The sequence below is a fragment of the Triticum urartu genome, chromosome 3 (assembly GCF_003073215.2).
Source record: "Triticum urartu cultivar G1812 chromosome 3, Tu2.1, whole genome shotgun sequence".
In the NCBI taxonomy this organism is placed as follows: Eukaryota; Viridiplantae; Streptophyta; class Magnoliopsida; order Poales; family Poaceae; genus Triticum; species Triticum urartu.
In genome coordinates this window covers 682687661-682713940 of record NC_053024.1, presented here as the reverse complement: position 1 = coordinate 682713940, position 26280 = coordinate 682687661, and positions in this window count along the sequence as shown.

The following is a 26280-nucleotide window of genomic DNA, read 5'->3' as shown; positions in this document are numbered from 1 at the left end:
CATGAAACGAACATATATCTATGTACCATGGTCACTTTAGGGTCTATATCATTCTAGTTTTTGTTGCCAAATCAAGATAGAGACACAGTTCAAATAATATTTGTTCAAGACAAAGCAGAATAGACAGAATATAAGTGTGGGTAACTATAGAGCAATAACAACACTTGTAATGTGCATGACATGAGAACATAACTGTTTATTCAATTGAAACTGAAATCAACATAGAGCAGGTTACAACAGCCAACCAGTTAAAGAAACAGGTTTAAAACATACCTGTTGTGCCATTGGAGTTTCAATTACATCCTTCAAATTTGAAAATAGTTGGTATGAGTAAATACAGTCATGCAAGAGCAAAGGAGTATGAACCATAGCTACAGAACCTGACCTGAGAACAAATCTTCTTCTCCTTTAAGCGTTGAGTTGGGATTTGGAGTGGTGGTCCTCGTGCTTTGGGCACTGCAGTTCCCTTACTAACTGCTCATGTTTGGGTGCTCTATGGCAGAGACGGTGTTGTGTCAACTGGAACTGGGTTACTATCTGCCGGGGTTGGGGTTAGAAGGGGTGTAGCTGGTTCTCTGTCCAACTGGGTAGGGGTACAATCTGCGAGAGTCTGAGTTATGTGTGGTGGATCTGGTCCTTGGGCAAGTACAACCGTGGTTCTATCTGCATCAACTGGTAGCACTATCTTTTCTGAAAACTGTGTTGTTACTCCCTTAGATACTGTCATCACGCTCTCCATTTCAAATGGCTGGTAAACAAGAAAAGTAATTGAAAGTATAGACATTGTATGATAGACAGGTGCAATGCATAGTGGGTAATAAAAGAGGGCATGAAATAATTCATATTTATGTTGTCTAACCAAACAGGATAGCATGACACAATTTCACATATATGATGGCTAGCTAAACAGGATAGCGTGACACAATTTCACATTATGATGGCTAACAAAAAAAGATGGAAATTCATAGTTCAAAATACGAGACTATGTAAACAGGATGACATGACTTAACTATATAATGTGTTTATTAAATAGGTTGGCATGCCATAATTCACATACATTCACGGATAGAATGCCATAATTCAAAATATGATGACTGTAAACACTAAACAGGATGAGATGATATAACTATATGATGTCTTTATTAAATGGGTTGCCATGCCATAATTCAGATAGATGATGTGTATGTACTATGTAAACATGATGGCATGATATAAGTCAAATATATGATTTATATAGTAAGCAAGTAAGCAGATGGCAATCCATATATGATGTAAAAACTAAGCAATGCAATACAACATGCATGACATGGGTAATATAACCCTGCCATGTTTGAGCATACACCTCAGGGGGAAAATAGGACTGGTCATCAGTCTCTGAATCCTCCTCTGAGGAGCTCTCTGTAACCAGCAAGATGTCTGCTTCAGCAGGTAGCATTGTCTGCTCGGAATACCTTGTTTTCACTCCAGATACTTCCATCACCGCTTCAAATGGCTGATGCACAGGAAGAGTAGTTGAATATACAAACGTTGTCAACAAATGGAACACGTAATACAAAAAAAATAGCATGATATAATTCACATACATGATGATTGGCTAAACAGCATGGCATTGCATAATTCACATATATAATGCCTTTGCAACAAGATAGCATTGTATAATTCACATATATAATGTCTGGCAACAAGATGGCAATGCATAATTCACATATATGGTAATTAGACACTGAACAGGTGGCATTCACACAAAGCATGTCTAAACTAATCAAATGACATAGCAATGTGAGACACCATACGCACAATATGAGCAACATAACCCTGCCAAGTTAGAGCATACACATCGGGGGGGAGGACTGGTCATCTGTCTCTGAATCCTCCTCTGAGGAGCTATCCGTAACCAGCGAGATATGCACTTCGTCAGATAGCATAGTCTGCTCTGAAGACCTTGTTTTCACTCCAGAATTTGCCATCACCCTGTCAAATGGCTGATGCACACGAAGAGCAGTTGAATGTAATAACATTGTTGAAAAATGTAATATGTAACCAAAAAAAGGATGGCCTGATATAATTTACATATAAGATGACTGGCTAAGCAGGATGGCATTGCAAAATTCACATATATGATGCCTGGCTAAACAAGATGGCGTTGCATAATTCACATAAACGATGAATAAACTAAACAGATGGCATTCGCACAAAGGATGTCTAAACTAAGAAGATGACATATTTGATGTATAAAGTAAGCAATGCAAGACACCATATGCATGATATAACCAACATCAGCATGCCAAGTTAGAGCGAAGAACTCATGGGGTAAATAGGAGTTGTCTTCTCCTTCTGAATCCCCCTCAGAACATATATCTTCCTCTCGATTACAATCCGAAATGCATGGAGGGGGGCTGACTTTGTGCCTACCATGGAGCGACGTCTGCATGAAATTTTATTGCCATGCAAGGCTCGTCTCTTTTGCTCTACATGTTCAGTTCCATTGTTTACAATAACTGTCATGCATAGGAATAAAACATAGTGAGATTATGTAAGGAGTTCATGCAGAAATCCAGAGTGATGGTAGCAACCTGTGGATAGACCAACCAATAATAGCAGGCAGATAATGGCTTCAGTTAAAAAATACAGATAATGGCTTCTTTACTGTTTGTTTCCCACCCAACATGAAACTCATAGTAGACACCGGAGATTAACCAGATAGTAGATATATACTATTGATAGCGGCCCCGATATGTACCCCACAACCATTTAAAAACTCAAGTTTGACCATTAGTTTGGAGCTGACTCAGAGTCTAATCAGTGAACAGGATGATAAAGTAGCATGTAATATTAAGCGATGCATAACGTAAGAAGACACGAAAGAGTGTGACCTCTCTTGCGGACCCGTGAAGTCCTCGAGGTCATCTGCTCAGTTGATGATGGTAGTGCAGTTTTCATGGCTGCCAGCGGCGGGGAAGAAGATCTGAGGCAGCGAAAGACAGTATGGAGGCCGGATCCCTGCTGTGCTTGACCCTTCTGTCATTGGAGCAGCTGAGCTGGGGTGGACGGCGCTGCAGCAGGAGCGGGACAAACCATGCAAGGTTTTCTTTGACAACTATCTGTAAGAGAAGTAATTCTGTAAGGGCTCGTTTGAATTGGAGGATTCCAACAATGCAGGGATAGGAAATAGACAGGAATGCACGTGCAAAATAGAGAATTTAAAAACATAGGATTTCTGCCAATCTGGGTGTTTGATTCACAACAATTGGAAGATCACAGGATGCAAAGAAGCATGGTGAGATTAAGTCAAACCACAAGAAAATGTACGGTTGTAATGCTATTATGCTACTATCTCTTAGTCTTGTGCTTCATGAATAGGAATTTGAAAAGGAGGACAAGTGATAATTAAAATTCCTACATTTTTTCTCTCAAGGAGACACTAAAGGAACAAATCCGTGTGCTTAGTGGACAATATATATAACATGTAGAGTAAAAAAGAGATGCAACAAGTGTACAACCTCTTTGGCGAAGCCATGTCGATCTCAGCATGATTGGGTTGGCCGGTGAGGATGCTCTGGCTGACTTGGCTGTCGGAGGAGGGGAAGAAGATCTTATGCGTCTGGAGATGGAGCCCGAGGTACTGCTCCACTGTGATGGAGGGTTTCGTCGTTGGAGCAGCTCCAGTGAGTTGTACGATGCCGAGGCTAAAGCAGGACAAGAGAGACAACGAACAACGTTAACCTGAGTGTAATTCTAATAGCTTCTCCAATACATGACGTAAAATACATAAACCCAAAGTGCTAGATGTAAAATACATCAGCCGCTCATCTCTAAACTTAACTGTCCAAACTGAACTTAACTGTTGAAACTGAACTTAACTGTCGAAACTGAATTTTCCTGTCGAAACTGAACGCACTAGCAAGGTGAGGCTACATGTCGGTCGACTGACTTGTTCATCTCTGGTCAGTCGATTTTGCAGCCGTTGGATACGAAATCAAGGGCCTGCAGTTCATCTTCAACCTCCACCCCCCTGAGCCGGCCAAACAGCAGCCCCCCGTCGCCCGTGGCCGGCGGTGCGCTGCCCCGCCGGCCCCGAAAACACTCCCCACCGCCGGTCCGCCGCCGCCCCGGCCATCCCTCTAGTGGGGTACCTCTCCGGTGAGCCCCCCTCCCTGTTGTGGCTGGTTCTTCCTTCACCCCTGTGGCATCAGAGTGAAGTGTAGCTAAATCGGAGCAGCATCGCAAGCAAGAGCAAGAGCAGCAGCGCGAGCAAGAGCAATAGCAAGAGCAGACCAGGAAGGGGACCGAGAGCAAGAGCAGACCAGCAGCGCGATCGAGAGCTAAAGCAGTAGTAGGTCCTACTGATGTGGACGTCGCCGCCGAGGGAGCGACACCGTGGAGGAAGTGGCCGGCGACGCCGCCGTGGATGGAGCCGCGCCATGTCGGCTCAGGACCGAGCGCCCGCAGCACCGTGAGATCGAATCAAGAAGAAAATGCGGTGATTAGTGTACAACCTCTTTGGTGGCACCGATTAGGCCACAGCTTCATCCGAGGAAACGGTGATGATGATGCTCTTCCGGTGGTGCAGGTGAAGATGGTGGTGTGGGAATGGAGGTGGTACGAAAGACGAGGGGAACGTCGGGGCAGCTCCTTGGAGGTGGAGGACGGGGTGGCTGAACTGGCGAGACGATGAGATCGATGAAGGATCCTCATCCAGTACGGTGGATGAGGGACGTCGAGGTGTTGCTATGGACGACGTCGTCGGGGAAGAGGCTCCGGCTGGGTGGCGGACGGAGCAGGGTGTGGGGTTTCGTCGCGGGTTTTCATGGCCTCGGTGTACGAATGGGTGGGCAAAAGGGATGGCAGTGGGGAACCATGGCTTAGAGACGCGCTTGTCCGAAATGTGGGGTAAGTTACGAAAGTACCCCCACCGATTTGAGGCGGTTCTTTCGGTTCAGGGGTACCACGGGAATTTCGCATGTCGGGATTTCACAGGAGGTGGGAGTTTTCGCGCGCGTTGTAGTTTCGGAATAGCAAGGCGCGGGTTGAGATGGAGGGAGTTCTCGGAGCACAACGAGACAAAGATATATCTTAAATATTTCGGGCTAACAAGGCGCGGGTTGAAATTTCCGGACAAGCCTAACATGTACTGTACCAAATCAATGTGCCCTACAAATGTCATTCAAAACTTTGAATTCATGTTATGTTCAATTAAAATATTTCGCTACGTGTATAATGCATGCAACCTACTACTCAAATGAGCGTTTTAGTGCATTCCAAACGTATATACTACCGCTTCAATATGAACTAAATTTGAATTCGTTTCTCTATTTGAATAAGATCTACAGTAATGATTGTTGTGAAGTCAAAGCATTTGAATTCATTTCTCTGTTTTAATAAGATCTACAATCATCATTATTGTCAAGTTAAACCATCATTTGTGTATTATCTTCACAGCACACCACATGATTAGTCTCGAGTTACATATGAACTATGTGTACTATATGAACTCGAACTAGATTTTTTGAATCCACTTTATTTTGATTTCAAATCACATTACATTTCTAGCTCTAGCTAGATCTTCATAATCTAAACCATGTCTCATATGTATAATGTGTTTATCACATTATGTATGGTGCCCCGCCCCCTATGCCTACAAGTATTTAGATGTGAGTGGCAAACACCACACATTACCACAAATTCAAATAAAATGTGAGAATGTTTGATATATAGTATTGTTTAGATTGTTCGATATTTAGTTGTAAGCTGCAAACGCCACACATTATCACGAATTCAAATAAAATGTGAGATTGTTTGATGTCTAGTATGGTTTAGATTGTTCGGCATTTAGCTGTGAGTTGAAAACGCCATGCATTATCACATTATGGTATAACATGTGCACAACACGTGTATCACCGCTATATTCATGCATGCAATGTTTAAAACACTATGATCTCCTATTCAAATATATGAATCCGCTTTCATATCAAATTATTATCTTTGTTAGTGTCTTACACCCACACAATCCTCTAACCTTTGTAGCTACCACTAACTTTCTCTCGTGCATGCACACGCCCTCCTCGCCCTCCCCCTCCCTCGGCATTCTATCCTCCGGGCACATTCATTTTTTTCTTTAGGTCGTTCTTCCAGAGTCTCCACAACTCCTTTCCGACACACACCGATCGATAAACCTCTCCAGCGATGCCTGCCTACAACATACAAACACACCTTCAATCTCCTCCTTTATGTGTCCTTGCCTCGTGTCTCTCATATGGTCAGACACACGTGTAAACTTTCGCCCCTCTTTTCATCGCTCTCACAACCGCACACTCCGCCTCCTATCTAGCTAGTAGTTGGGCCTCTCGCACCACCTCCTAGCTCCATTCTCTCTGTCTATCCGTCTCGCTGGGCCTTATTTGCCTCTAACAAATGGACGTACACCGACCGATCTCTCGCTATACATATAGCTTGCTAGGTCCTTATAACTCTTTTTTACCCACACGTCAATCGATCTACCTCATTAGTTGTGTCCCTCCCTTCCTCCGACAAACAACAATTGATCTACCGATCTAGTTAGGTTTGCTTACCAAACACATGGTTCCCCTTCATCATCCAAGGATGTGTCCCGACAGATCTATCACGCACAGGCACACACAGAAACACATCCCCACTCTTATTGATAACATTGCAGTTCCATCCTCAGTTTGTCTAGTAGCCCTCTCCCACCATCTTTGAGAAGCAACCCCATCACCCATCCATCACTCTCCCCCTCTCCCTCCCTCTCTCTCTCTCCTCTCTCTCTCTCCCATCATATTTCCCGTCCTTCAGTTATGCATGGATGTCGACCGATCTCCCTCAAGACATAGCTGGGTCTCTCCTTATCAACACATATACGAGTCGTTCTACTTCTATAGTTAGGCCTTTGCCTACCCCTACCACCACCCCCCTCCCCCCCACACACACCGATACATCAAGCGCTCTAGTCCTGTCTCCTTGCCACACACAAACTTGACGTGTGCCCTCTAACGTGTCGGTAGGCCAGTCGCCCTATATCTTTGACTTGTACACACACACAATTTCGATGGCTCTCTTCATCGATCTCGCACCCACCCACTTGATCCTCTCTTCGACTCTATCGATAGATATGACCCCTCCCTCTCTTCTCGTGGATTGCCCAACCCTCTATGTATGATATGGATAGGCCTCCATTTCACACACATTGCATGCAAAATTTTGTTTGAGATGTCATCGACACATATTCCCACAAATAATTCACGAAATCAACCCCCACCCCACCCCCACCCCAAAACAAAAAACACTCGCGAACGCGGTTTGTATCTCTCACACACACCCACGTAGGTGGGGGACGTGCACGAAGAGAAGAGGTGCATGCACGATGCACGTACTCCCGTCTCTTTCCCAACCACACCCGCGCAGGTACACGGTGGAGCTCATTTCAGTACGAAAAAGGCAGCCCATGTGGTAATTTGGCACGTGTACTGGTTGTCCACTTGGTGGAGGGAGGATCGTATACCACGGGTGAACAAACAAATTGCGACTTGACGTGTTATGTTAAAAAAAGAGGCAAACCATGTGGGGCCTACCTTAGAGGCAAGGCTCTATACACTGGTGAACAAACAAATTGCGACTCGATGTGTCCCATCAACTCGCAGAATGAGTAGAAGCTTGCTTAGTATGCCGTCTCCCCCGCCCACGGGCGCGGTGGCTCGCAGGATAAGGTGAAGCTTGCTTACTACGCCTTACACCCGCTCCCTCGCCCATGCGCGCGGTGGCTTGCAGGACGAGGAGAAAAATTTACTACTTCCTCCGTTTACTCCCCGTCCCTACTACCTTGGTTATAGAGATTATATCATATTGTTTGGAATATATATGTCCTTTAGTAGATTTCAATATGAACTCCTTGTACATACTCCAAACACTGATGTATATAGACGTAATTTAGAGTGTAGATTCACTCATTTTGTTCCGTATGTAGCACTCTCCCTCGCCCCTCGACCCTCGCCCACGTGGTGGACGTGCAGCAATTCATTCGGTCTCATATAGCCAGAACGATATATACTGCACTACTATTATTGCTCGACTTCCCGAAGAGGCGAAGAGCCAATCGCAAGGTTAATATTTTGGAGATGCCAAGCGCAAGGTTATAGGAGAACGAGTACTAGGTGCCGCGTCATTTATAAATAAAGTTTTTTTTCTTCAGTGGCACGTACGCAATATGATAGGTTCATATGGAGAGAAAAGGAAACCGCTCCACTATATACATAGTCAGGACAGGCTAGCCTACACGGTTGCTTGCTAGGGTTGCTCTCTTCACACTCTCTCGCACAAAATGACAGTGGCCACATCTCTAACAACCCGGCGGATCACGTCCGCTTGGGGAAGGGGTGGATGCTTAATGTAGATGCGGTGGCCGTCGCCGACGGCGAAAACCCACTATCGGCACGTCCCAATCAGGGGTCCCCGCTGTTCTCTCTCACAAAGCCGGTGAGGTTGCCTTCGTCCCTTGCTCACTGCCGCGACGTGGGCAGTTTCTGCCTCCCGCCGCCCTCCTCAAGGTTGAGCTACGTCCCTCAGGTACATCTCCCTTTACAGCTGGCTTGCACCACTGCTCCAGCTGCCCACATCACTCCCTGTGTATATTTATCTACTTCTTTGCCCCGCACATACCTCTACTGGCTTCTACGTACTGTATTTGTGATGAGTTTATGTCTCATCAACTAGTCCCAGTAATCTTATTCTAATCACACTTGTTCAATTTCTTTACCACAAGGATGCTCATCTCGATTTTGGTGAAACTACACAAAATGATCCGATGGTCAAAAGGTTGCAAACTTCATTTATTAGGAAGCTCGAACGTTGCCAGCAAATTGAAGCCTGGTCAGGGTTCACGGTTCAAGGGCTAGGGACTGCATGGATCTATTTTTCTTTAGCTGCCTCTATTCCAAAATAAGTGTCAACTTTAGTAGTAGTACAAATTTGTACTAAAGTTTGCACAAAGTTGAGAAACTTATTTTGGAATAGAGGGAGTACATATTTGCTATGATCTGTCAATCATTGAGATGCAATAGCATTCATGTTAGTCTCCTTTGTATTTGATGAAATGTTGCAACGGGCAACCTTGGACGCAAGATACATGTAATAGAAGCTGGAAGCTTCGTAGCATTGTACAAATTTATCTCGCTGATAAATTACAGTACGTACTATACTAGTACTTCCTCCGTTCCTAAATATAAGTCTTTGTAGAGATTTCACCATGAACCACATGCGAATGTATATAGATGCATTTTAAGTGTAGATTCATTCATTTTGTTCCATATGTAGTGGAATCTCTACAAAGTCTTATATCTACTAGTAATAGCTAGCCCCCACTACTAGGAATTCTCTATCCTCTCCTTGAGCCATGTCATCAAAATTGATGTAGCCATTAGATGAAGTAAATCAGTCCATAATAGTCATCTGATCTTGACGTTGAGAGGCTCCGCACTAAGCCACATACAAGCATGCAGAAATATCGTGCCACATGCATGTGAGTGGATTTTAAATCACATCAACATGTCTGCATGCAAGCATGCACCGGTAGCATGCATGTAAGTGAGCTTTTAAGTCCCATTAACATGTCAGAAAGAAAAATATAATCCCATTATGCAGTAGGAGTTGGCTGATCTTTTTTCCTTACGTGGGATTATCTAAATGATGATGGAAGTTTATTTAGTTTGGCTGCCACATTTGTCATGCGATTATAGAGTTTTTTTGTTCTATGAAATCGATAATTTTGCGCAGAGAGATATACCGCTGTTCCGCGCCAACGTGTGGGAACTCATCTAGTAATATTTAGGAACGGAGGGAGTACTATGTAAAGAGTTAGGTGTCGCATGGTGATAGTGTGAGGTGGGCCATGTAATCACTGAGCCTGCGTGTTTTCACTACTCTTGCATGCCTCCGCTGTAAGAATGGAGAAAATTGTAATCTAGCAGTAGTATACCTCCTTTCGCCGAAAGCGTGGGACATCCAGCAGTCCTACCACCTCAGTAATAAAGACCAATGAGACGTCAAATCACATAGACCCAGCAGTAAGTTGGACGGACGAAGCAACCATCACTCTTGCGCCAGTGAGAGGTCGCGTCCGGTCTGCCCGGGTATGAATGCGGCACCGATTCTTTGGAGCGGCGCTGACCGTTTCGGACGGGAAGCGCGCGCGGGCGATGGAGGAGCTTTGGGTGGGCCAGGCTGGTCAGGAGCGGGCATGGCAGCTGTCCGCATGTCCCTACCGGACACGCCCGGAAACGAGAGGATGCACCGACTCTTGCGGCTAAAATCGTACACTACACGACATCTCTCTGTAGCAGTAGGTCGATCTGTCGCTCTCTCTAACACACACATGGTGTTACACACACACACACACACACACGCACACGCACGCACCTTGGTCCTGTTGCACCTTCTAACGTGACTTATTACACCTAGACGGAGGGAGTAGTAAGTATACGAGATACGGTGGCACACTGACTTAAGTCGAATACAAGTGCCCAAAATTTGTGTGCATGTTACAATAAGGATTCACTTAAAATAGTACGTGAGCGAACAGAGGGATCAATTGGACAGTGTTCCCAAGTAGTAGCGAGATGTGTGAGGTAAGATACACCGCTGGCGCTTTTAATTTTTCTTATTAATTTGTTTGTTTCACCCTCTGACTGGTGGGACCCAACGTACTACGTGGAGAGAGGTAAGGTGACTAAGGCTGCATTATTTCAGCACCACTGTGGATAGTCTTACCACCAAAGCCACATGACACGATTATGATTGAAATCCCAATGACTCCCACACACACACAAAAAAAACACGGCATGCTTGTCACACGAATGCAGGAATGTATAAAAGGTTATTTCCCTCTCGTTGAACATAACGGGAGGGTTGTGTAGCTGGTTAGCCTGTTCGCTCATCAAACCTGAGGTCTCGGGTTCGATAACTACACTTGAGCATAATTTGTGCCAGGATGGATTCTTAGACTCGTCAAAATGTTTTCTAGGGTTTGCACTCTTCACACTCTCTCTCCAGTATATATATACACGCCGGAGCCTCAGCGCTTGTAGTTGCTCTCTTCACACTCTCTCGCCCTCTCCCACTTGAGCCTCAGCGCTTGTAGTTGCTCTCTTCACACTCTCTTGCCCTCTCCCATTGGAGCCTCAGCGCTTGTAGTTGCTCTCTTCACACTCTCTCACCCTCTCCAGATCTAAACAAGACTTCGTTGGCCTCTCTCTCCCCTCACTGCTACTCAAAGATCCGGCAGGATCCGTCCGCCGGGAAGGGAAGGAGGCTCAACGCTGTCGCCGTCGGCGAGGGACTACCGGCGCAGCTGTTCACTTTCCACCCAGCGGTGGCGCGGGAGGGCCTCCGACCCCTTCTTCTTCGCCGACGTCCCATCGCCCACCGAACCACGTCCCAAGAACCTTAAGGTATAATTTACTTACTCCACATGCATTGCTCTAGCTACATGTATACCATGAATCTAGGACGTGGTTCAAAGAGGAAAGGAGTGGGGGAAAGTAGTGGGAAAAGTTGTATATAGCATGAATCTAGGACGTGGTTCAAAGAGGAAATGAAGGGGGAAAGTTGTATAGCATTAATCTAGGACGTGGTTCAAATAGGAAAGGAATGGGGGAAAGTAGTGGGGAAAGTTGTATCACATAAATCTAAGACGTGGTTCAAAGAGGAAAGGAAGGGGTGAAAGTACTAGTTCAAAAAGGAAAGGAAGGGACAAGGCTGTAGAGTTTGAGCAGGACTAGATTTGCTGCGCTCACATAGGGAAAGGCGTCTAAAGATAACAAAACTGGGACCAACACAAATATGCTCCTTGGTTGTTTGTTCTTTGTTGCAACAGACTGTGCATGACCACAGTACATCGGTAGATGCACATGGTGCTAGTGCGTCCACTGTCCTATGCAACTCATTAGCTGTTGTTAATCTAAGGCCATGTTTGGTTAAAAACTCCCTAGTCCCTACCTGCTGGGTTCCAGGGACTAAACATGGACTAGAGGTTATTAAATGACATGCTAAAAGACCATGTTACCCCTAGTAATGAACTAATAGAGACAAGGTGCGATGCGTGGCAGGGGCAACTGTTGGAAAAAGTCCCAAAAAGACTCCCTCGGGGTCTTCTTTCTCTAGTCCCAAATGCCCACTTTTAGTCCCTAAAATTCCCTCCTCTTTGGCTTAGATGGGACTGACACGGAGTTTTTTTAGTCCCTACACCAAAATGTCCCTGTAAACAAACACCCTCTAATAATGCCGCTGTAAAATTGATGCAATGCCATAGTTAAAAGCAAATTACATGTTTAATGAATTTTATTCTTAATATCATCTCTATGTTAATATTAATCAATGCCATCGTTTGAGAAATGCTACTGTCTTGCTTTCTTTCCCATTTAGATAAGGTAGATGCTTCTTTTTGTTGGCTTCTGTGGCATCCACCGTTATTGACCACTAATTGTTTCCTTTGCACCTCTGTGTAAACAGGGTTATGTGCTTCACCTCGTTGCCATTGTGACCTTTTGTTGCACTTCACAAAACACTTTTGTTTTAAGAGTGTTTTGTGAAGTTCAACCAAAATGTCACACTAACAACGTTGCTTGATTGCTTGATCTTAGTGGAACTGCACAAGAGGAGATCTTACTTCCTATCCGTTAAGGCGAATTTGGTTCAGATCTTCTTCTTGTGAGTTGTTTGAATTCCGCATCATGAGAAGTCAGTACTAGCCTTCTTTCACATGATTCTGCAGTGTGCATTCATATGTTGTGCTACCTGTACGATAATGTTGCTTGATTTTAGTGAACTGCACAAATGGAGACAAGATTTCCAATCTGTATGTGCACCATTTTTTTGCTGTAATGCGCGAGTACAATGTTGTTCTAGGATTCTTTCTGGTGAGTTCCATTTTTCTAAAAGTGTGCTCTACATAGACCATGTATGTGCCTGTTGAAATTGTCAATTCATAGTACAATTTGCTCTATACTAATCACTTTTTTGTATTTGTGCAAACAGGGGTGCTCAGCTTGATTTCAATGGGAACTGCACAAAATGTTCATGAATACATCGAATCATTCATTTCCACCACAAGAAAGAGGTCCTGACAAGTTCAAGGCGTTGCAACTTATAAGGCCGAAATCATACAAGCTACCCGCAAATTTGGTTGATTTTGGTGGAACTGCACAAAAAGAACGGCTGGTTTATTTAGCACGAGGTGCCATGTCAATGTCCGAACTGATGACAAACCCTGCCCATTCCACAATCGTAGGCATTTGATATTTTGGAATGGGACAACCTTGTCAAATTTTGCTCATTGATTTTAGCAAGACATGCGTTTGATATTTTCGAATGGGACGCCTTTTGTGGTCAGCAGCGTCGATCAATTTTTTATTTATTCTTTAGTTGTGAAGTAAATATTGCCTCTAACATGTGAGTCGCTGAGATGCATAATCATCAATTGTTTTGAATGTTCTCTATGAATTTCCAGGCCTGTGTGTTTGATTGCAATGTACAGAAACGCTAAAAAGCTGCTCAAACTCTTTGTACTCCTTCTGTTCCTTTTTACTTCGCACATTGTGAAAGTGCATACTTTTTTGTATAAGATTGGTCAAAGTAGAGATACTTTGGCTGCAGACAAAACTTGTATGCAGACTAGAAAGGACCGGAGGGAGTACATGTGAAACTGCTGCAAACGAGGTGATCACCCTGGGAATAATGCTAGTACGTATTGTTTTGCATGTTCATCCAATGCTAGTGATACAGGAATTCGGACTAATAGAAATAAATTCATTCATACACGGTCGGATTTCATATAAACATGCCAGATTTCATTACATTTCATACATTCTTCAACTAAAAGGGGTGCGCTGGAGGTATAATTAATTAACCGAAGATACCCACCTGTGTCCCGCTGAGCCGAACAGAAGCTTCAGTGACTTAACTGCAGGTCCAGTTGCGTAACTGACATGTGGCCTGTTGGGCCCACGTCTCAGTTAGCCAACTACACCAGCAGTTAGGTAGAAGCAGCGTTATTCTCCAGCGGAACTCCCTGACTCCACGTCGCCGCCAAGAAGCTAACCGGCCGTCAATGGTCACTAGTGCAGAACAGGGCAATAGCACCGGTTCGTAAGGCCCTTTAGTGCCGGTTTTGAAACCGGCACTAACATTTCGGCACTAAAGCCCCCCCCCTTTAGTACCAGTTCAGCACGAACCGGTGCTAAAGGGCAACCACGTGGCACGAGCCAGCTCCGGGGGCCGGGAGCCCTTTAGTACCGGTTGGTAACACCAACCAGTACTAAAATGTTTGCTGGATTTTTGGTTTTATGATTTCTTTTTCATTTAATTTTGTGTTTTCCATTTTAATTCTTTTTCGTTTGCTGGTATTTTACGGTACTACACATTGTACACGTTATGCATATATATATATATATATAAATAGAATTTCTAGTAGAACCAATCATATATATATATATATATATCATCAATGTCTCACAAACCACCATATTAATTTACACATACACACATGTATAACTATATACAATTTCTCCTACATATGCATGTTGCCTTCGGAGCCAGTGGCATTAGCTTAATTGGTGCCTTCGGAGCACGATGACAATTGGAAGTGGTTCATGACATGTTCGATGGGGGCGGTAGCGGGTAATAGTATTCTCCCTTCGGATTTATGACCTGGTCGAGCAAAAGTCCCGCTATTTCCTCTTGAAGTGCTTCTACGCGCTCCGTTTCTAGGAGCTTGTCCCGCACCTCTTTGAACTGTTAAGAAGGAGATCAATATGCATGTGTATTAGTTGTGTGACTAGATATCGATAATGGTGTAAAAATTGTGAATAGTGTTCTGACAAGCGTACCCATTCTTGTCTTTGAGATCTGCTCCTTTCGGACGCCATCATGCGAATGTTCTCGCAAACGTAGTATGCACACAGATTAGTCCCCTGCGCCTGCTTCAGGGCCTTTATTACGAGACTGGAATTTAATTTGATCAGATAATAATTAATCAAGCATGATAATTAAAGAGATGGCAGCTAGCTAGCTAGCTAGTACTACTTAATTACTTACCTCGGATCGAAACCATTTCAGCTGTGGTTTCCATTCGCCTTCCGTGACGCTGATGAACCTTGCCCAAGCCCTGCCCGCCGACAAAGAAAACGAATAAAGGGGTTATTAAATAGTTCATATCATGAAATGACGAACTAAATAGGCCGAGATATATAGTTAATAATGATTGAAATTACCTGTTGACTATCCCATACAAGATGTTGTAGTCACTATTTGCTTTGAGTAGCGAGTTCAGTATTTCAACTGTTCCGGCATCAACTTTAATGATACACAAGATCCAGTGAAATCTGCATGCACACACGTTTGCATGTCTTAATTAAGCGGGCATATGTAAGCAAAAACATGTAGCTAACTAGTAGGCAAAAATAGAGAATTTGTAGTACAAGAAAGTGTGACTCACTCGAAGTTGTAAGGAAGTAGTATATCTTCATTGTATTTGAGGTGCTTCAAGAACTCTAGCATGCTGTCCTCTACCTGCTTTTCATAATACTTGCTCATTTTCTACATAGCTCGGGTGATCTCCCCAAAGAACCTGCCAGGTATTGGAGAACCTGACGTCCATAGCAGCCATGTAGCGATGGACGTGCTCGTCCTCCTCCCTGACACGGCGACGTACCACCTCCGGCGGGGCCGGCTCCCTCCGCACCGAAAGTGGCCCACGTGAATGCCACCAAAGGAGATGAGGGTCGACGACGGGACCCGGGGCCGGGTTCCTCACCAAGCGTCGCGCCCCTGAAGGTAGCACCTCCCAGTGCCAGCCCGGCGGAGCCCAGTCCCGGACATGGGTCCTCTGAAGCAGGACGTCGTCGCGGACGTGTCGACGGCGAGGATGCGGGCCGGGCATCGTCGACAACAAAATACTATATGCCGCAAAAGTAAAGTAACATTTTTTAAATGATGGATTGTGATGATTTCATATATGCAAATTCTAAATTTTATAACTAAAAATATAAGAAACTAAAAAAACATCGATCATCGTCTAACAATTTGAAATTAATCTAATTCATCTAGCTAGCTAAAACTAACATTTCCAAAATTTCTAACATTTCTATATAACTAACATTTCTATAACATTTGACATTATATATATTATAACTAACATTTCTACATACTATTTGACATTAATCTAATCTAATTAATTAATTCATCTAAAACTTTGTATGAAAAACAGAAAAACAGAAAAAACTAAAAGCTAAAAACAGAAAAATTGTGTGTGTGTGCGCGTCTAGTGTGTGTAGTGTGTGTGTGTGTGTGTGCATGTAGTGTGTGTGTGCGCGCGCGTGTGTGTGTGCATGTAGTGTGTGTGTGTGCGCACGGTCGGCGCCGGCGCCGGCGCCGGTGTGCGCTACGATCGATTGGAGGGAGGAGAGGGGCCGGGGGAGGGGCTCACAGCGCGCGCGGGCAAGGTCGAGGCGACGGCGACGGCGAGGGCGAGGTCGATCCAAAGGCGACGGCGACGGCGAAGCGAGGGGATCGGCGACCGGGACGGCGACGGGGGTGCCGCGGAGTCGACGGGGACGACGCGACGAGGACGGGGGCGTCGCGGAGTCGACGGGGACGGCGCGACGGGGGCGGCGACGGCGCGGGACGGGGCGGCGGCAGAGAGAAGTGGGAGATGAGAAACTGAAAATTTTCGAAGTGTTTCTTATATAGGGGACACCTTTAGTACCGGTTGGAGCCACCAACCGGTACTAAAGGCCTGTTTTGGCCAGGCCAAGCGGGGGGAGCACCCCCCTTTAGTACCGGTTCCTGGCTCCAACCGGTACTAAAGGCCCCCCCTTTAGTACCGGTTGGTGCCACGACCCGGTACTAAAGGGGGTGCGCTGCCAGGCGAGGGGCGCAGAAGTTTAGTCCCACCTCGCTAGCCGAAGGGCGCTCACACCTGCTTATAAGCCCCGCCGCCGCTGCTGTCTCGAGCTCCTCTCTAAAGCAGGCCTTCTGGGCCTACCTCTGCTACTCTGCCCTGTGGGGCCTATTGGGCTTGCGGGCCTGCATCCTGGCCCAACAACAGGTTGGGTTTCTAGTCGTATGCAGGCCGCTGTGGCCCGGTAGGTGGGCTTTTTTCATTTAGTTTTTTCTTTTCTGCTTTATTTATTTTGTTTTATTTATTTTTAGTTGTTTTTTGCTGTATTTAGAGTTTCTTTGTGAATATTTTTGATAGTTTTTAGAAACTTTCAGTTAGTGCCGGTAGTTTTTAAATTTGAATAGTTTAAATTTTGAATTATTTGAAATTTGTGTGAATCACTAGTTTGTGAATAACTTAACTTTAAAAATACATTTTCAGTGATTCTTTTTTCTTATGTTTAATATTAGTGTGTTTTATCATTATATTCAATTTGGTAATGCTTAGGTTATTTAAAAATGAAATGCCTTTGTAACGGATGAGTTTTCGTCCGAAACCTTGATACTTCGAAACAGATTGTCATTTATTGTACAACACGAAAAGTGCATTCCAGTTTTTGCGGTAACCCCTCTCTACTTTTTTTGAACATGCTATGTGGGTGAAATTATGATACCATGCCAAAACTTTTCAATCCTTTTCTGAGTTCCATTTGAAATGCTTTTCAATTTCAAGGTCATTTAGCTGAAAAAATCAATAAATGCATGAAAGAATTTGCTTGCACATAAAATTTCTTCGCGTTTCAAATGCCAAAACACATAACTAGCTACCCTAACTATTACAGAGATTCCCTCCTGGGTGTGAAACATAGAAGAAAGTGATGATAGCTAAGCCGATCACATCCCAGATCTTTGGGTGTGAAACTTTTGCTTCACGTGTGTCCCTTTGCGTCGTAGCCATGGAAAATCTTCATCATTTAACAGGATGCTCGGGTCAATATTCACTGTGAATGGAGCAATTTCATCAAACTTTTCATAATCTTCTGACTTGTCTGTCTTGTCATCCACTCCCACGATGTTTCTCTTCCCAGAAAGAACTATGTGCCGCTTTGACTCATCGTACGATGCATTCGCTTCCTTATCTTTTCTTTTTCTTGGCTTGGTAGACATGTCCTTCACATAGAAAACCTGTGCCACATCATTGGCTAGGACGAATGGTTCGTCTGCATACGCAAGATTGTTGAGATCCACTGTTGTCATTCTGTACTGCGGGTCTTTCGTTACCCCGCCTCGTGTCATATTGACCCATTTGCACCGAAACAAAGGGACCTTCAAACCACGTCGATAGTCAAGTTCCCATATGTCCTGTATATAACCATAATATGTTTCCTTTCCCGTCTTGGTTTCTGCATCAAAGCGGACACCACTGTTTTGGTTGGTGCTCTTCTTATCTTGGGCGATCGTGTAAAATGTATTACCATTTATCTCGTACCCTTTGAAAGTCATTATATTCGAAGATGGTAACTGGGACAGCAAGTACAGGTCATCTTCAATAGAGGTGTCATGCATGGTACGTGCTTGCAACCAGCTGGCGAAACTCCTGGTTTGTTCACGTGTAATCCAGTCATCAGACCGCTCCGGGTGTTTGGAGCGTAGCAAATTCTTGTGTTCATCCATATACGGAGCCACCAAGGCGGAATTCTGTAGAACTGTGTAGTGTGCTTCAGTGAGAGAATGTCCGTCCATACATATTATTTGTTCCCCTCCTAGCGTGCCTTTTCCATCCAGTCTGCCCTTATGCCGCGATTCAGGAACACCAATCGGCTTAAGGTCAGGAATAAAGTCAATACAAAACTCAATGACCTCCTCATTTTGACGGCCCTTGGAGATGCTTCCTTCTGGCCTAGCACGGTTATGAACATATTTCTTTAAGACTCCCATGAACCTCTCAAAGGGGAACATATTGTGTAGAAATACAGGACCCAAAACGTTAATCTCTTCGCATAGGTGAACTAGGACGTGCGTCATGATGTTGAAGAAGGATGGTGGGAACACCAACTCGAAACTGACAAGACATTGCACCAAATCATTCTGTAACCTTGGTATGATTTCTGGATCGATTACCTTCCGAGGAGATTGCATTGAGAAATGCACATAGCTTCACAATGGCTAATCGAACGTTTTCCGGTAGAAGCCCCCTCAATGCAACCGGAAGCAGTTGCGTCATAATCATGTGGCAGTCATGAGACTTTAGGTTCTGGAACTTTTTCTCTGCCATGTTTATTATTCCCTTTATATTCAACGAGAAGCCAGACGGTACCTTAATACTGAGCAGGCATTCAAAGAAGATTTCCTTCTCTTCTTTGGTAAGAGCGTAGCTTGCATGACCCTGATGTATGCCGTCTTTTCCGTGCATACGTTGCTGGTCCTCCCGTGCCTCAGGTGTATCTTTTGTCATCCCATACATGCCCAAGAAGCCAAGCAGGGTCACACAAAGATTCTTCATCACGTGCATCACGTCGATTGCGGAGTGGACCTCGAGGTCTTTCCAATAGGGCAGGTCCCAAAATATAGATTTCTTCTTCCACATGGGTGCGCGTCCGTCAGCGTCATTCGTAATAGGTTGTCCACCAGGACCCTTTCCAAACACCACCTTCAAATCCTTGACCATATCATCTACATCAGGACCCTTTCCAAACACCACCTTCAAATCCTTTCCAAACAACAACACCTTTAGGTCAAATTCTTCCCCCATGTGCTCATCCCACGCACGTACACCTGTTCCATTCCACAGTTGTAAGAGTTCTTCAACTAATGGCCTTAGGTACACATCAATGTCGTTGTCGGGTTGCTTAGGGCCTTGGATGAGCACTGGCATCATAATGAACTTCCGCTTCATGCACAACCAAGGAGGAAGGTTATACAAACATAGAGTCACAGGCCAGGTGCTATGGTTGCTGCTCTGCTCCCCAAAAGGATTAATGCCATCTGCGCTTAGACCAAACCATACGCTCCTTGCATCATCTGCAAACTCCTTCCCGTACTTTCTTTCGATTTTTCTCCACTGCGACCCGTCAGCGGGTACTCTCAACTTTCCGTCTTTCTTACGGTCTTCTCTATGCCATCGCATCGCCTTGGCATGCTCTTTGTTTTGGAACAAACATTTCAACCGTGGTATTATAGGAGCATACCACATCACCTTCGCAGGAATCTTCTTCCTGGGGCGCCGGCCCTCGACATCACCAGGGTCATCGCGGCAGATCTTATAGCGCAATGCACCACATACCGGGCAAGCGTTCAAATCCTCGTACTCACCGCGGTAGAGGATGCAATCATTAGGGCATGCATGTATCTTCTGCACCTCTAACCCTAGAGGGCAGACAACCTTCTTTGCTTCGTACGTACTCTCGGGCAATTCGTTGTCCTTTGGAAGCATATCCTTTATCATTACCAGCAACTTTCCAAATCCCTTGTCAGATACACCATTCTCTGCCTTCCATTGCAGCAATTCCAGTATGGTGCCCAGCTTTTTCTTGTCACCTACGCAATTCGGGTACAACAATTTTTTGTGATCCTCTAACATGCGCTGCAACTTCTTCTTCTCCAAATCACTTGCACAGTTTCTCTTTGCATCGGCAATGGCCCGACCTAGATCATCAATGGGCTCATCTGATGCCTCTTCTTCAGCTTCTTCCCGCATTGCCGGCTCAGCTTCTTCCCGCATTACCAGCTCAGCTTCTTCCCCCATTGTTGTATCATCGTATTCAGGGAACCCATGGCCAGGATAGTTGTCGTCGTCCTCTTCTTCTTCATTGTCTTCCATCATAACCCCTCTTTCTCCGTGCTTGGTCTAAACATTATAATGGGGCATGAAACCGGTCTTAAACAGGTGGACGTGAATGGTTCTTGACGTAGAGTAATTGTGACCATTCTTACAGCGAGCACATGGACAAGGCATAAAACCATCCGCCCGCTTGTTTGCCTCAGCCGCAAGCAGAAAAGTACGCACGCCCTCAACGAACTGGGGAGAGCATCGGTCATCGTACATCCATTGCCGGCTCATCTTCATTACACAACACCGAGTAGACCAAATTAATACAAGTTCATACATAAAGTTCATACAACACTTAAGTGCAACAAACAAATAACTCTCTAGCTAAAGCATTTAAATGCAACAACAAATACAATCAAGATCGCAACTAAGGTAACAATGGATCCAACAGCATAATGATACCAAGCCTCACTATCGATGGCATATTTTCTAATCTTTCTAATCTTCAAGCGCATTTTCTCCATCTTGATCTTGTGATCATCGACGACATCGGCAACATGCAACTCCAATTCCATCTTCTCCCCCTCAATTCTTTTCAATTTTTCTTTCAAGTACTCGTTTTCTCTTTCAACTAAATTTAACCTCTCGGCAATAGGGTCGGTTGGAATTTCAGGTTCAGATACCTCCTAGAAAAAATTTCTATGTCAACTTGATGGGCATAACTTGTCATAAACACGAAATGCAACTAGTTTTAAAAGAGAATATACATACCACATCCGAATCATGACAAGGACTAGGGCCGACGGGGACGGATATCAAAACCATGGCACTATATGTATAACAAACAACGTACGGGTAAGATAATTATATGAGTAACTATATATCCAAATCACACACATCAATTTTTATATAAAATTTCATGAAGAAGAGGCTCACCACAAGGTGGTGCCGGCGACGGGACGGTGCGGGCGATCGACGGTGGCTACGATGGAGATTTAGAAGGCACTAAGTAAACCACACCTACATATGCAAACTAAGTGTTATTTTTGACCTCAAATTGCATATAAATCAAATACTAGCACATATATATATATATATCCTCCCAAATTACTAAACTCACAAATTAATCACTATATAAACCAATGCAAGAGCTAATCTAGCAATGAGAGATGAAAGGACAAAGTTGCTAACCTTTGTGATCATTTGAATGGATGAGGGCCTTCAAATCTTGACAAATTTTGGGCAAATTTTGTGATGAACTCGAGAGGAAGAAGGGAAGAACAGAGGAGAGGGCCGGAGAGGGGAAAGGGGGAAGAACAGAGTGCTGGTGGACGAAGGGTTTATATAGGACGACCTTTAGTACCGGTTCGTGGCAAGAACCGTTTCTAAAGGGGCTGGAGGGGCGCCTGTCTGACAACATCCTGCCACCACTCTCATTAGTACCGGTTCGTGGCACGAACCGGTGCTAAAGGTTCGCCATGAACCGGTACTAATGAAAGCGGCCCGGCTAGCCGTTGGAACCGGCACTAATGTATACATTACTGTCGGCTCAAATACAAACCGGCACTAATGTGCTTCACGATTGACCCTTTTTCTACTAGTGGGTTAACCCGCCTAGCTTGGCTTCAACAAGAGGGTAGCAGCGGTGGCCTTACTTGGACCCGAGCAGTGGCGACCTACCGTGTTCTACTCTTCCTCGTTTTCTGTGTGGTGCGGCCTCGTTGGTAGCGGGGCGGGGCCTCGACGGAGCCGGCGATGTCCTCTGTCTCATTGCCGGCGGGCGGCGCCTCAGTGGAGCGGTGGAAATCCTGCCCCGCGTTGCCGGCAGGGTGGGGCCTCGGCTGAGCCGGCGATGTCCTCTGCCTCGTTGTTGGCGGGGCGGGGCCTCGGTGGAGCCGGCGGTGTCCTCTGCCTCGTTGTTAGCACCGCGTGGCCTCGGCGGAGCACGGCCTCATCGATGCCAGCGGAGAGGGGACTCGTCGGAGCCGGCATTGTCCTCTGCCTCGTCCTCGGTCTCGCCAAACAGCGCCTCGCCCGCTTCATCGCCCTCTTTGCTAGCCTCTTTGTAGGCGGTCGCAGCCTCCGCCACCCGCATGCGGTACCGCCAGCGCTCGAGGCGGCCCTTGCGGGTGGAGCGGTACGAGTCGAGCAGCGCCTCTTGCTCCGCCCGCTCCGCGGCGATCTGCTCCTCCGCCTGCAGGTGCTCTTGGAGGAGATGGTGGTTGTAGGCGGCGTCGGTCTGCGCCTCCCGGAACTGCTCCTGACGCATCTGCCTCACACTGTCCATATATTGGACACGGGCCTCACCGATGGCCATGGTGCAATGCACCGGCGAGGATGGCGCAGAGGAGGGGGTTGGCGCCGGATTGTCGACTACCATGTTCTCCATTGGGACGTCGTCGTCCTCCGGCTGCCTGCCGGCCAGCCGGTCGGAAGCAATGGCTGCCATCTCCTTGTGGTCCGTTGTCCGCCCGTCCCAAAGAGCGCTAGAGCGCGAGGAAGCCATGGTGGGAAGTAGTGGTGTGGACAGGAGAAAGGGAACATATGCGGATGACTGCGACTATGGCCGGCGCAGCAGTTTATATAGCAATGGTGGGCCGGCGGAGGGACGGATGTGTGGCGCCGGAGTAGCCGCCTTGGCAACCGTGTGTCATTAATGTGGGCGGTAGATGGACGGACGAATGGCACTTGTGTCATTTGAAGGCGGAGCAATCGCCTGCACCGGGAAGCGGGGCGGGCGGGGCTGACTGTTTCGGGCGGAAAGCGCACGCGGGCGAGGAGATGACATTACTTGGAGAGGATGAAAATGGGGACCCACCAGGTCCATAGCCTCACGTACGCAAGTGCCTCCTTATTATATATGTATAAAACTATACTCCCTCAGTCTAGGTGAATAAGTCGTATTAGAAGGTGCATCACGACCTAGGTGCAAGCAGATTGGTGGAAAAAAAGAATATTTCTCTCTTCTAAACACAACATTTAATCACAGCAGTTAAGAGGATGCCTTATTAGCTACCCATGCAGTCCATCGTAATTCATAGCATGCAAAGAGCTTTTCTTTCTTGCCTAATAACCGCATGGACGTGCTGCATGCATTGGTCCTTGCCCGACCAAAAAAAAGGGAGGAAAGGGGTTTCCATGGGAGACAACGAGGCAGAGGTGGAAGCGCTCGCTGGAGTAATTTATTTTGCTCCACCTGGTTTCCTGACATCACGGTCCCACACCAATGTCAACCTATGTAGTAGTCAATAAACGAGAGAATTGCACAAGAAGCGGCCGACAGCTGGGACCAAGCAGCTCGAGCAGTATTTGTGTTTTTGAGGTGTGAGCACTGCAGAGTTTTTTTATGTTTAGCCCAGATTTTAATTTTTCTCCTCTGAACAACCACGAAAACATCGCTGCAGGTATTAACTGGGCCCAACTATACTTGTTTTAGGAATACCCAGGGAAGGTCAAGTTGTTATTCTCCGCCCCGCTGGGCTGCAAATCTTTCCTAGGAGGGATGCATTAGGCTTAACAAGAAAATGGGCTTTAAGAAATAATAAATGGGATGTAATTATAAAAACTGGGCAGTAACTATAAAAAAATGCACCAAACACGTGATTACTTTATAAATTACTATTTTTGGATATTGAAAATTTTAATTTCATTAATTGTTGCGGGCGCAATGTTTCGTTGGATTTTTACGTAATATAAATTTATATTTAAATCGGGATAAAAATATTTCGGATCCCATCAAAATGTGGGAAATTTTATTGAATTCTGTTTTGAACGGTTGGTTGAAATGGGATGAACTTTTAACAAACTGTAAATGGGTTGTAGTAAATTCCATTAGAATTCAAAAATGGGCTACACATTCTTACAAATCTCAAATGGGCTATAAGTTCTCTGCCACACACTTCTGGCCTTACTAAGTTGACGCGTCCCCTAAAAAACAGAGTTGACGCGTATGCAAACCTTTGTCAACTTATAGTCAACACACGGTTCTAGCAGCAGTGGCCATTGGATGTCCATCCAACCGATGCCGTGCTTCTTCTTCAATCTCGGATATTCTAGCTTCACCCGCCCAAAAAATGATTCCTCCCCCGGACATCTGGGGCGCACCGTTTCGGAAGCTGACCTGTGGGTCTACTAAGTTGACGTACCAAGGGCTTTGTCAACTTAGTCAATATAAACGATTCTAGTTGCAGTGACCATACGATGTCCATCCAACGGCCATAGTGCTTCTTCAACCTCTGGTCTTTCTTGCTCTAGCCTCCCAAAGCAGCGCCGGTCGTGTCGCCTGCTCCTGCCTCCCGTGGCCGGCTGTGCTGCCGCGGAGGCCTCACCGCCCCCTACTATTCCCACCGCTTGCCAGGCCCTGCGGCGATGGCAGCCTCACACCATAGCCGAACGAGTGAACCCTCATACTCCTCTCCGCGTGGGCATCCACTACTGCGTCTTCGCCGGCTCCGCGTCGTCCCCTTCCTAGGCCTCGCCGTCGTCCACCGCCCTGGTGCTCTCGGCGCGGCATGGTCAACGTGGTCGAGGAACGACTTCCATCAGATGTGGATTGTACATGGAGAGGCTGACAGCTGGGTCCATGGCGGCAGCAAGGAAGTGCCTCCTTATTACGCGGAAAATAATGATTCCTCCACCTGACAGCAGGGACCAACCAGACGGGCCACCAGTATTTTGCGAAAAAAATCGTTTCCCCCTGACTACTGGGACCCATCGGACGGGCCACCGTATTTCGCGAAAAAACGTTCCCCCCACTGTCAGCTCGGACCCACCGGAAGTGCCTCCTTATTACGCACAAAAAAATGAATGCTCCCCCGGCTAGCTGGGACCCACCTTGCTGGGAGGCTGACTTGTGGGCCTACTAAGTTGACGGGGACGAAGGGCTTTGTCAACTTAGTCAATATGAACGATTCTAGCTCCAGTGACCGTACGATGTCCATCCAACGGCCGTAGTGCTTCTTCAACCTCTGGTCTACTTGCTCTAGCCGCCCAAAGCAGCGCCGGTCGTGCCGCATGCTCCTGCCTCCCGTGGCCGGCTGTGCTGCCGCAGAGGCCTCACCGCCCCCTACTATTCCCACCGCTGGCCAGGCCCTACGGCGATGGCAGCCTCACACCGCAGCCGAACCAGTGAACCCTCGTAGTCCTCTCTGCGCGGGCTTCCACTGCCGTGTCATCCCCTTCCTAGGGCTCGCCGTCATCCACTACCGTGGTGCTCTCCGCGCGGCGTGGTCAACATGGTCAAGGAACGACTTCCATCGGAAGAGTACTGTACGTGGAGAGGCTGACAGCTGGGTCCATGGCCACAGCCCAGTTTTTTTGTGATTTGCCAAGTAAGTCGCTTTGTCAGGCCTGTTGGGCTGCAAATCTTTCAAGACGAGGAGAGCTTTCATTCGGCTGGCTGAGAAAATGGCCCATCAATAATGAGAAATGGGCTGTGCATTTTTAAAACACATGAAACCGGCAATTAGTTTGAAATATCTTTTTTTCATTTCAAGATTTTAAATTACATTAATTTTTATGCGTGGAGAATTTGTTGGATTTTATATTGATATACATTTATTTTTAAAATC